The following is a 12,613-nucleotide window of genomic DNA, read 5'->3' as shown; positions in this document are numbered from 1 at the left end:
TGTAGCTTTATCAAGAGCGAAGAGTGGTGTTAAAATTCGTATATTAAACATGGAAGACAAAGTTACAAATAAAGAATAAATATGGTTTGTAAGGAAGTCTTTTTAGTAGCCTATGAATTTTACATTTTTAACTTTTGATTATGTTTTCAAATGTAATTTAAATGTTATTTGGGTTTATTTTTGTATTTCACGATCATTTGTTTTCGTACCAATATTATTTACAACTTAAAGTATGTTGGCGTCCCGAATAACACAAACAACTTATGTTGTCATTTCAAATGACATATGTTTGTTCGAAAATTTCAATATTTCCACCCGTGTCGTACACGAGTTGATAACCTAATAGGAAATAAAAGATAAAAACTAATAACAACTAACCCACGAACTCTAATTATGTGGGACTAGTAATGTGGTGCCTCACTTTGGCGTTAGATTTACTCATTAACACAGTTCTAAATATCATAGCTAATTAAAACTTTCACGGAATAATATAAATCAACTATTCGTTACAAACATCCATAATTTGTCTTTTAAAACATAACATAAATTTATGACATTCAAAACATCATGGCAAATCTTCAGATGCCAGCCTCTTCAATCCTGCCACGTGTCCATCTCAAACCAGCTGTCTCAATCTGTTAACCTGCGGCATACTAAAAGTCAGCTACGCTGAGTGACTTCTAGTTAATCAGATAACTTACTTTACATACACAAATACGTGCCCGAAGGTACGCTTTACATACTTACCATGTTCATCATTCTTTCATAAACATCCATAACTAACCTTACATTATAAAGAGCATTCGCCCTACATACCTCAGATATTATTAGGGTCCGGTACCCTCCATCCTCGGATATTACTAGGGACTGGTCACCCCTCTTCCTCAAATATTATTAGGGTCCGGTACCCTTCATCCTCGGATATTATTAGGTTCCGGTACCCTCCATCCTCGGATATTAATAGGGTCCGGTCTCCCTTTCTTTCCTACTATCATTCCATACCTTTCCATCTATATAATTGTAACTTTCATACGTACATTGTAACATCCAACTTTTGGTTATAATAATAAAATAAATTTCGTTTATTTTATATTTTGTCGTTTATCGATTTAGATAATAAACTGTACACGGTTGGGCTTTGACTTTATAAGATGGAATATAAGATGGAATGGGCCTTAGGTCCATGGGCTTAAGGGAGTATAAATACCCCTTAAACCCTAAACCTTTCCATTTTCATCCATCTCTACACCATAGCCTACACCATCAAAAACACTATCCTATAACCCGAGCCAAGATCCGAAGGCGAAAACCCGAGCTTGTTGGTGCTAGATCGTCTCGAAGAACCAAAACAACATCAAGGCTTACCCGTGTTCGTAGTTCGACTCGTTTAAGGTACGTTTATGATTAGAAATCGTTCGTTTAGGTTAGGATTGGTTTGGGAAATCACATATATGTTTTAGTATGTCGAAAACGAATCCAACACAGCAAATATTACTGAAATCCATTAACGATTGATAGGTTAATTGATAACTTAAAAGAACCCGTAGCATATATGCCTAAATCGCACCCCATAAACATGAATATTTGGACGAACAAAGGGTTAGGGTTTTTAGGCGCTGTAATTCCGAATCCGTTGATACCTAAATCGTGTTATTTGGTTAAGAAACGAAGGATTAATTGCATATCCAAGATCTGTTGACTAATCTGTGTTCTTGGCGATTTTGACTTTGACCCTAAGTCAAAGTATGGATAAGATTGGTGTAAGGTAACGAATCAGCTAACCAATTCGTTAAGGCAAGATAACGAATCAGTTCGCCAATTCGTTATGTCCAAATAACGAATCAGTTCCCCATTCGTTATGCCCAAATCACGAATTAGTTAACGAATCAGGTAATTCGTTACTTGCCAATTCGTTAAGAATAAGGTAACGAATCAGGGCTTGTTCAGATAACAAATTGGAATGACGAATCATATGACGAATCAGTTAACGAACTAGATTATGAAAGTAACGAATTAGTTAGCGAATCAGGCTTAATTTGTTATATCGAATGAGTTAACGAATCAGCTTAACCCCAGCCAGGGGCTCTGCCCCTTGGACCCCGTTAGGGACTGCCGCCCCTAGAACCCCGCTGCTAGGGGCGCTGCCCCCGGACCCCGTTCGTTGTGGGTTAAATAAAGATGGAAACACGATATGAGTAGAATAGTTAATTGATACATGTAATTATTATACAGTTAGCCGTGCACAAATCAAGAAAGGAATAACAATTAACGGTGAACGTAACCGCTTCAGGTGAGTTTCTAGACCCACTTCCTTGTTATGTTTTCGGGGCTGTGTGCATACTCGATGTGATTGGTTAATACACTTACCTTAAATGGTAAGTGTATGTCTTATATAATTTATGTATGAATGAATGATTGATGATGCATGAACGATCTTCGGATATTACATGTACCGCCAAGGGATAGTTTAAAGATATGATTGATATATATATGTATGATATACAAATGATGTATGTGTTATGGAAGTTATAATTAAGAAGGTATAGAAAGGTATGGAAGGTATGGTTAGAAAGGTAATGGACCCTAATAATATCCGCGAATGAAGGGAACGGACCCTAATAATATCAGCGAATGTAGGGTACGGACCCTAATAATATCCGCGAATGTAGGGAACGGACCCTAACAATATCCGCGAATGTAGGGAACAGACCCTAATAATATCTGCGAATGTTTTAGGACGAGGTATATGTATATGTGTGTGTATAAAAGGAAAGAAAGAAGGTATGATAGTATGAACGTCCAAAGGAAGGTAAAGAACTATGTATGTATATGTACCTTCGGGTGGGTGTATATGAATATGTATGGACGTATTGTATGTTACCTGATTAACTAGAACTCACTCAGCGTAGCTGACTTTTAGTATGCACGCAGGTGAATAGAATGAGGCAGCTGGCTTGAGCGGGACACATAGTAGAAGAATAAGAGTCTGGCATCTGAAGACTTGTTATGTTATCTTTTGATTTTGAAAGACAAGATGAATGTTTTAAGACATGTTACGACTTATTATTGTAATGTTATGAAAGCTATAATATTCCACGAATGTTTTAATTAACTCTGATGCTTAGAACTGTGTTTATGAGTAAATCCAACGTCCAAATGTGAGGCACCGGTAACGGGGCCCTACAAGTTGGTATCAGAGAATGGGATTTAAGAAAGAAAAGAAAGAAGATGTCAGTTCAAGATAGCCATGTGTTACTCAAGCAAGCTCAGTAAAGGTAAAGTGTATGGTTAATAATTAATGTTAATGTAGCTTTAATGTTAATGTAGCTTTATTGCTAAAGAAAGGATATGTGTATGTAGGGATAGGATTTTCTGATTGTTGGATTGATTAATTGTTTATGGTAGAACCAGCACAAATAGACTCATAAGGGAAGTGTGTAGGAAACGGAAAGTAACGTGATCAGCTAATCGCAACTGGCCACTGTTATTGCCTGTTAGCCTTACTATCCTTGTACTAAATAGTTCCTTGAATGATGAAGTTTGTGTTTTCCCTTCTAGAATACGATGGCTGGATCTAGGGCAGTTGTTGGAGCGGGAGGTCGCACTGGACGTCATGGTAGGCCACGTGTGGTCCGACAACCTTCTGTGGAGGCAACTTCTAACACAGGAGAAAAAGGAAGCGCAGCTGGAGGAAACCTTAAAAACAATGAAGGGATTCAACTCGATCCCTTTAATCCAAGCAGCTATTGTTCAAGCTGTAGCCACTGCGGTGAAGAACTTGAACCCTGAGGGGTTTGCTGGAGGCCGTGAAAGAACCGCTGAGGGAGCGGGAGGAAATGGTAGGAAATATGACGAAGGAGAGAGGGGTTCGAGTGTGGTAAAGTCTGTGAAGGGTAATGAAAGGAAGAGGGGCCGAGGTGGGTGCAACTATAAGTCCTTCAAGGGTTGTGACCGCCGAAGCTAACTGGTTTGGGAGACGCAATCGCTACTCTTCAATGGATAACCGCCATGGATAAAATTATCTGAATCAGTGAGTGCCGTCCCGACCAAGCTGTCGGTTATGCCACCCAATCGTTTGGTGAGGAGGCGATGTATTGGTGGGAAAGTGTGGAACAGAGGAAGACCCAGGATGAAATTAAGGCTCTAAGGTGGGAGGATCTGAAGGAGTTAGTGATGAAGAGGTTCTGTGCCGACGCCGAAGTTGAAAGGGCGGAGATGAAGTTTCTAAACTTGAAAGCTGGAACGATGACACATCGTGAGTATATCACCGAGTTTAACCAAATTTCTACATTCGTGCCTGACATGGTTAACACTAAGGCTAAAAGGATCAAGTGCTATGTGAGGGGATTGCCACAGAGAGTCCGCACGCTAGTCAGGATGAGTAAACCTGCTACCTTTGACTCTGCTATCGAGCTCGCAGAGATGGTTTATGCAGACCTGGCTGCGAATGATATTGTGGTGGAAGAAGAGAAGAAAGATAAGAAGTGGGTCAATGTCAAACGACCCGGTACTCAGTTATGGAACTCCAAAGACAAGAAACAGAAGGTGTGGGAAAAGAAGTCGTGCAAGACTTGCGGTAAGATGCACGGTGGCGAGTGCAAGTGGGGCACTGGTTCCGATGTGTGCCATAAGTGTGGGAATCCCATGGTGGGGAATGCAAGTTAAGGTCAAATGCATGTTACAAGTGTGGGAAGGTGGGGCATTTTGCTCAAGATTGCCATGCAAAGCCCGCGTGTTATAGGTGCGGTCAGACTGGCCACCTAGCGAGGGCTTGCACGGGTGGTGAAACTGGAGGAGGTGAGAAGAAGGATGCTGATCAGGCCAGACCAAGAACTAGAGCCTACATGTTAACCCAAGAACAAGCCAAGCAGATTCCAGATGTCGTCACAGGTACGTTTCTAGTAAACGGTATATCCGCTTCAGTATTGTTTGGTTCTGGTGCGAACAAAAAGTTTCGTAGCCACGCCATTTAGTAAATTAGCTAAAATGAAATGTTGCCGAGTGTGTGAAACTTTTATTGTAGAAACCACTAGTGACAGCTTGGTTAAAATAATGAGAATGGTTAAGGACTATAAGATAGAGTTAGAGGGACATGAGTTCCCTGTTACATTGTACGTCATGACCTTAGGAGGGTTCGATGTGGTTTTGGGAATGGATTGGTTGTCTGAGTATGAAGCACAGATAGTGTGTAAGAGTAGGATAATAAGGTTAAAGTCCTTGGATGGTAGTGAGGTGACAGTTTACGGTGATAAGGAAAGTTATGGTCTTAATGTCATTTCGATGATAAAAGCCGAAGGATTGTTAAGGCGAGGGTGCGGTGCCTACCTGGCGTATGTTGTCAACGCTACGGCCGAGATAAAAGAAATGAAATATGTTCCTATCGTGTGCGACTACCCAGAAGTATTCCCTGAGGGTCTTCCGGGGTGAAAGCGCCTTACCGGAGCGAGAGATAGAATTACAGATAGATTTAATACCAGGAGCCCAGCCCGTCGTGAAAGCGCCTTACCGTCTAGCACCGTCCGAGATGAAAGAACTGATGTCCCAACTACAAGAACTCCTCGACAAGGGTTTTATGAGACCAAGTGTTCCCCGTGGGGCGCACCAGTGTTGTTCGTGAAGAAGAATGATGGGAGTATGAGAATGTGCATAGACTATCGCGATTTGAATAAGCTTACGGTAAAGAATAGATATCATTTGCCAAGGATTGATGATTTGTTTGACCAACTGCAAGGTTCAAGTTGGTTTTCACGAATAGATCTCAAATCAGGCTACCATTAGCTAAAAGTGAAAGAGGCAGACATCCCTAAAACAGCGTTTCTTAACACATTTTGATTACTCGTGAAAACACGTTTTCCATTAGAATTTTATATCATTAATTAATTTGCTAACTTAAAAGGTTCAAGGGCTTCTTTGTAATTAAACCATTCTTTTCTAAGTCCAGGGACCATTCTGTCATTTTTTAAAATTTCTAGTTCGTTACCCAGTTCTTAACGAACTGGGGTTCATTTGTTACTTTTGTCTTTCATGACGAATTGGCTAATTCGTTACTTCATAACGAATTGACCTTTATAGCGAATTGGCCTTTATAACGAGTTGACCTTTAAGACGAACTGAACCTTATAACGAATTGGTTCTTATAACGAATGACTCTTTTATAACGAATTGGGGTTAATTTGTTATCTTTTCCCTAACAAATTTGGATACGAACTAGGGCTAGTTCGTCATTCTTTCTTTAACGAATTAGCATACGAATTAGGGTAGTTCGTTAAACTTCCATTAACGAATTAGGGTAGGTCAAAGAATGTCAGAACATTCTTTGACATCCCCCTTAACCTCGTACCCACTTTCCGGCGCCGTCGTCGCCGAAAAACCACGATTTCGCCAGAAAAACGAGATCTCACTCGTTTTCCACCGTTTTTCATCCTGTTAGATCCAGATCTGAGCTAGGGTGACCCCTAAGCTCATCTTTTGTTCGGTTTATACCCAATTCCACCCGGATCTCATGACTTTAACGGTTTGAGGGTGCCGGCTCGTCGTTTCGCAACTAAATCTAGCGGGTTCGGATCCATACAACATCATACTATCATTACCTCGGGTCGGGATCGGTTTTCCTTCTTGGTTCGGCTAGAGAAAAGAGAGAAACTAGAGAGAGAGCTTAAGTGTGTGTTTTGGATGGTGTATGGAATATGTGTAAATGAATGGATTAAAGGTTAATTATTGCTTATATATGATGGGTCATGGGCTTAAGCCCATGATCTTTATCTCTTTCCTTTTTAACCCAAGTCCATAACTCACATTTATTTACACAACACAAGCCCAACTCACATTTTATTTAGCAAAACCGATAACGGCACACTATTAAATAACGAAATTTATTTTATTATTCTTATCAAAATTAGGATGTTACAATTAACTAGAACATAAAACATTTGCAAATAACTAACTCAACATGGGAACATGGACTATTAATTAAATGAAACAAACATTAATAAAGTTGAGTTTGGTGTAACTAAATAGGAAATAAACGCAACATTTAATCAGATCATGGCGGGTCTTCGAGTTCGGACGCAGGTAAACTTGTGACTATGTTGACGCATTTCATAAACCAAAGTCGACAAACGTTACCACGAATATTCGACACGACCCGGGTCAGGAGATGTATATCATATCTCTCTCCTCTCTTCTATTACAACCTATAATTCTTATATGATTTAAATGATATAATTATATATAAAACCTTATGTATTATTAATAATTCGTATATGATTAAAATTACATAATCATATATATAAAAGCTTATAGGTCATAATGACCCTAGAAAAAGACAACAGAAACATATCATATTTATGTATTTCTTCATTAACATTCAAAAAAAAAAACAATTAGAGCCAAATCACCCTTAAAAGTTAAGATTATTTGTTAAGGCAATGATGAGACCCTCATGTCACATTTAAAGGCATAATATAATATGAAGTGGTCCCACCAAACTTTCTTGTCACAGATCCATATATGATATATGGAGTGGTCCATTGACTAAAAAGGCCCAAACCACATTACGTGCTTTCTGTTCTACCCTTTCAGTTTCAGGCTTGGACCATGTTGCATATATTATACTTTTTCCTTCTATTGTTCTAAGTGAATAATAATTAGACGGGTGTCCGTGCGATGCAGCGGGTGTTTAAACGTATACCCTTTAATCACGTAACAAGTATGAGTGCTCATGGTTCAGTTTACCTTGAAATTGTTTAAACCGGTCATCAGTTTTGTTTCACGGCTGGGTTTTTTACTTTCAATCGTTTTTTTACTTACTTTATCATTTCAAGTATCATATGTTGACTTAGTTGGAATTGATGATATAGTTAAATTAATAATCATTTTCAAAAAATTTTATTATCAAAACTTTATGAAACCAAACCAGAACCAGACCGTTAATAACGGTTTGGTTTCAATTTTCAATGGTTTAGTTTTAGTTTTGGACGGCGGGTACTAACGGTTGGACTCACAAGCTTAACTTAAAAACAGTCAAAACCGGCAGTAAACACCTGTATGCAACATATTAATTTTTTTAATTGAAAATTTTATAACAATGTTATGCTCAAATTAAAGAGGATAAAATACTCGTTTTTATGATGCGGTATTTTTACAAAAATATTAACGTATGAAAAAATTATTTCCGTTTAAAAAATTGTGGGTGGGAAGTTACTTTAACATTTATAACTACAAACATAATATGGTTAAAGATGAGGGAGCAAACTTGTAAGTTGGGTGAATTGTGTTTAAAATACAACTTTACTCCTAATTACACATGTACTTTATGCATTAGTATTTGTAAAACTCTTAAAATTAAGTGTCTTAATTTGCCTTGTTTGATGTATAATAATAATAATAATAATAATAATAATAATAATAGCAGGCTTAACGAACATGAGAAAAGTGATTCAATTTCAACAAGCATAGGCTTTAATTTTTGATGAATTTTGTAGTAAAATAAAAGGTAAACTATGAAAGATGGGAATGGAGCACTAGTTTAAACAGGTTTGCTGACTAATAAACACATGGACCGCTTTAGCAAAGTGTTGATACATAATCTTTTGATAACCAAGTGAACTCGCTATCCAGATATTTCCGAGAATAGTTAATAAGATGATAACAAAGGAAATCATGTAAATCATACTTGAGTTGGACAAATTGCCTTCAAAAGGTTATGACGAAGAACTACTTAAAATAATATTCGAACATGAAGCTTCTGCTAGAGTAGAGGTCATGTGGTCACTACTAAACCACCCATTAAAGGTTAAGAGGTTCCACATTGACTCCCAACTTGCATGATCTTTTAACCTTTTATTTTCTTTTTCTTCTGATAATTGCCCTCATTGAAAGAACCATAATTAGAGATATCCAGACTATACGAATCAGTTTACACTCAAAGTTGTCTTCCAACGTATGAATATGATCTGCAACCAAAATAATTCGAAATCAGAAGAGACTAGTTCAAGTTCCTCACCCAAAATTTTCCAAAATTATTATTTTATTTTGTTACTATAATTTGTCGTCCAACTCGTTTTGTCACGATATGAAGGATAGTCAAATTGTGAATTATATTTTAGACAGTTTTGTATATACAACATACATGTAAAACTTACATAGTAGTTTCGATTTTTTTTTAATATCAACTATACTTATTTAATACACTTAAATTACATATTTACACATTTTATCCTATACCGTCTACAAACGTGCATTATACATGTCACAATCTAAAAGCAAGTATATATCTAATATTAAAATTATTTTATTGGATAAATATGATATTATATGAGATGAGGAGAGAGAGCATACAAATAAGATTTAACATACACACGATACGGAATAAAGAAAAAAATTTGTGCGGTGATCAAAATAGAGTAATTTCACTACAACAAAAATAAAAGTAGGGAGATAAAAATTACGCTAGACTTTATAAGTAGCGCAACTATTATTACTCTACTTATATTTTGTTATAGAGTAATTACGAAAATATCAATCACCACGTCCGTTTTTATTATTCGATTTGTGTACGTGTTTCGTAGGGTAAAACTTAATTGTATTAGATCTGAACTCTTATGTGAGATATGTATGACTATATACTTTCTTCAAATCTTGTGTATATAACTCTGAAACAGTTAAAACTGTTTTAAAAAGAATATATAAAAGTATAAAATTCGATTAATGATCGATACCACTACGTTGTCTATCGGTCTATCCACTAGTTAGTTATTTAACTATAAACCAAATATTTATGATTCATTATTTTAAAATTAAAGAACACTTTGGAGAATACTTTTATCGATAATATTCCAAATTATTGGCGTAGCTTTAACGTGTAGAAAATAAATAATATTCCAAATTATTAGCCCTGCTTGCGGTGCGCACATATGATGTATATATGTGTGAACCCTCGGGTGGGCAAAAGTGAAATTGCACTAATTTTGACGTTATTTTACTAATCTCGTGAAAATAACGTTAAAAGTGACGGACGGTTAATCAGGCATCATATAGTGGCGTTGATAGCCGAAAGACAAGGGTACATGCACCGATCAGCCGGTGTCCCGATGATTGAGTGCTATGTGCCTTATGTCCAAGGCTTGATGCAAAACTACTATCGAGCCGGGGGTCTCACCGGAAGCAGCCTCTCTATCCTTATGGGGTAGAGGTAAGGCTGTCTACATCTTACCCTCCTCAGACCCTACTATAGCTTTGCTATTGGTGGGATATACTGAGTACGACGATGATGATGATGATGATATAACCGGAAGGAACGAGGAGCATGCCAAGGAATCTTTATACGTGTGGCGTTGTAAGGGAATCCATAGGATCGAGTCCACAACATGATTATAATATATTCGTGTATCTTTTTATATCTATACTATATACTCTCTTTGTCCCATTTTAGATGTCATGAGACCCACATCACACAATTTAAGAAATATTTAAGTTTTTTATTTTCTAAGGTGTAAAATGACAATAATTTCCTCAACTTATTTGGCTAAAATCCATTTTGTCTTACATGACACCAACCATTTGCTGCCTACTTTTTGCCGCCACATTTTCATAGAACCAACAATTATACTTTTACTTGTATTGTTCAAAATGTTTAAATCCTTTACATTTTCACTAAATTTAAATTGCCGCCTACTTTTTGCCTTCTGTTTGAAACACCCACAATAAAGTGTTTGAATCCTTTCATTTTCACTAATTTTCTTTATTCCATTAAACTATGGAACACTCAATAAACCCAACGTAAAAAAAACAAACTTGACCAATGAGCAACGACAATCCATTTACCAAGTGTTATTCCAACAAAGTGTCAATAGAGGATTGAAAAGTGAATTCATAAGGGATGTGGCGACACTCTTCTCTGTATCTACCCGGACTATAAGTCGCATTCGGCATGACGCTAAACTTCAACTTCAACATGGATCAGTTGTTGATGTATCTTCGAAAAGGGCTAATGTAATTAGACGAAAAAGGATACAAATCGATTTTACTCATGTCTCACAAATCCCACTACATCGTCGAACAAATATTCGGTCTCTAGCAAAAGCAATAAACGTTTCAAAATCAACAATGCATAGAAGAATTAAAGAAGGAGCTTTAAGACCACACACAAATGCGATCAAGCCGGATTTAACCGGTCAGAATAAGAAAGCAAGGTTAGAGTTTTGTTTATCAATGGTTACTCGATCTTTGTCAAGTGCTAGTCCGACATTTTATGTTATGTTTAATGTGATTCACATAGATGAAAAATGGTTTTATATGTCAAAACCATCCAAACGTTACTACCTTGTTCCCAACGAGGATGAGCCGTTAAGAACATGTAAATCAAAAAAGTTTATCACAAAAGTAATGTTTCTAGTCGCAGTTGCACAGCCAAGATACGATGCATCGGGTAATGAAGTGTTTTCGGGAAAGATCGGTATATTCCCATTCACAACTTTGGAACCTTCAAAACGGTCGAGTAAGAATCGTGTTGCGGGAACGTTAGTAACAAAACCTATCTTATCGGTGACTAAAGAAGTAACAAGGTCTTGGTTAATCGAGAAAGTACTACCGGCTATAGATCTACATGGCCAAGAGATCACACGGGTCCAATTTTCATTCAACAAGACAATGCAAAGCCCCATATTGATGTCAATGATACAGAGTTCATGCACGAGGCATCTAAAGATGGGTTTGATATCTGACTATATTTTCAACCTCCAAACAGTCCAGATTTAAATGTGTTAGACCTGGGCTTTTTTCGGGCGATTCAATCTCTTCAGGAACAAGGGGTTTTAGGATCAATCGATGAATTGGTTAGTGCTGTAAAAACGTCTTTTGAAAGAATGCCATCACATGATCTTAACAACGTGTTTTTAACATTACAAACATGCATGAAAGAGATCATGAAAGTTCGAGGTGGCAATAATTATAAAACACCGCATATCGGCAACGGTAAGTTAGACCGACAAGGGAATTTACCACTACAAATCGAGTGTGACGAAAACTTGATATATGAAGTCCTTTCGTATTTGGGTCAGTAAAGTAATCCTATTTAGAGCTACATGTCTTTTTTGTTTGTTGGTGGCAATGAAGAAAAACAGAGCTTCATATTTACTCTAGCTTCATGTTCTTAAGGAAAAAGAAAGAAAAGAAGTTTATGTCTTTTCTTAGTTTTGTGCTCGTACTACTCTTGTAAGGATGTAAAAAATGTGTATGTAATATGCTCAAGTTTTGTACAGTAGTAAAATGAAGGCTCTGTTAATTAAACTGTTTTTGACTTTTAACACTTAGATTAAATATTTGTATGTAATGTTAAGGGCAAAATTGGAAATTGCCTTTCTATTTTTGGAAATGGACATTTAAATTGGGACAACAAAAAATTGAAAGATGGACATTTAAAATGGGACGGAGGGAGTAATAAATAAAAATTTTCACTTGCCACGTGTCATTCTCTGGTGTATTCTTACCCTTTATTCCCACTTCTCTCTTCTATTAATTATACATTAAATATACATATTTTTTAATTCATTTTGATTTCTATAATTGCTATAATAAAACGTACTTTATTTTTAAAAAAACTGAAGTTATGCTT

The sequence above is a fragment of the Bidens hawaiensis genome, unplaced genomic scaffold (assembly GCF_021521415.1).
Source record: "Bidens hawaiensis isolate Kalapana, Puna unplaced genomic scaffold, B.hawaiensis_p1.1 tig00040645_1, whole genome shotgun sequence".
Taxonomy (NCBI): Eukaryota; Viridiplantae; Streptophyta; class Magnoliopsida; order Asterales; family Asteraceae; genus Bidens; species Bidens hawaiensis.
This window is presented reverse-complemented; position numbering follows the sequence as displayed.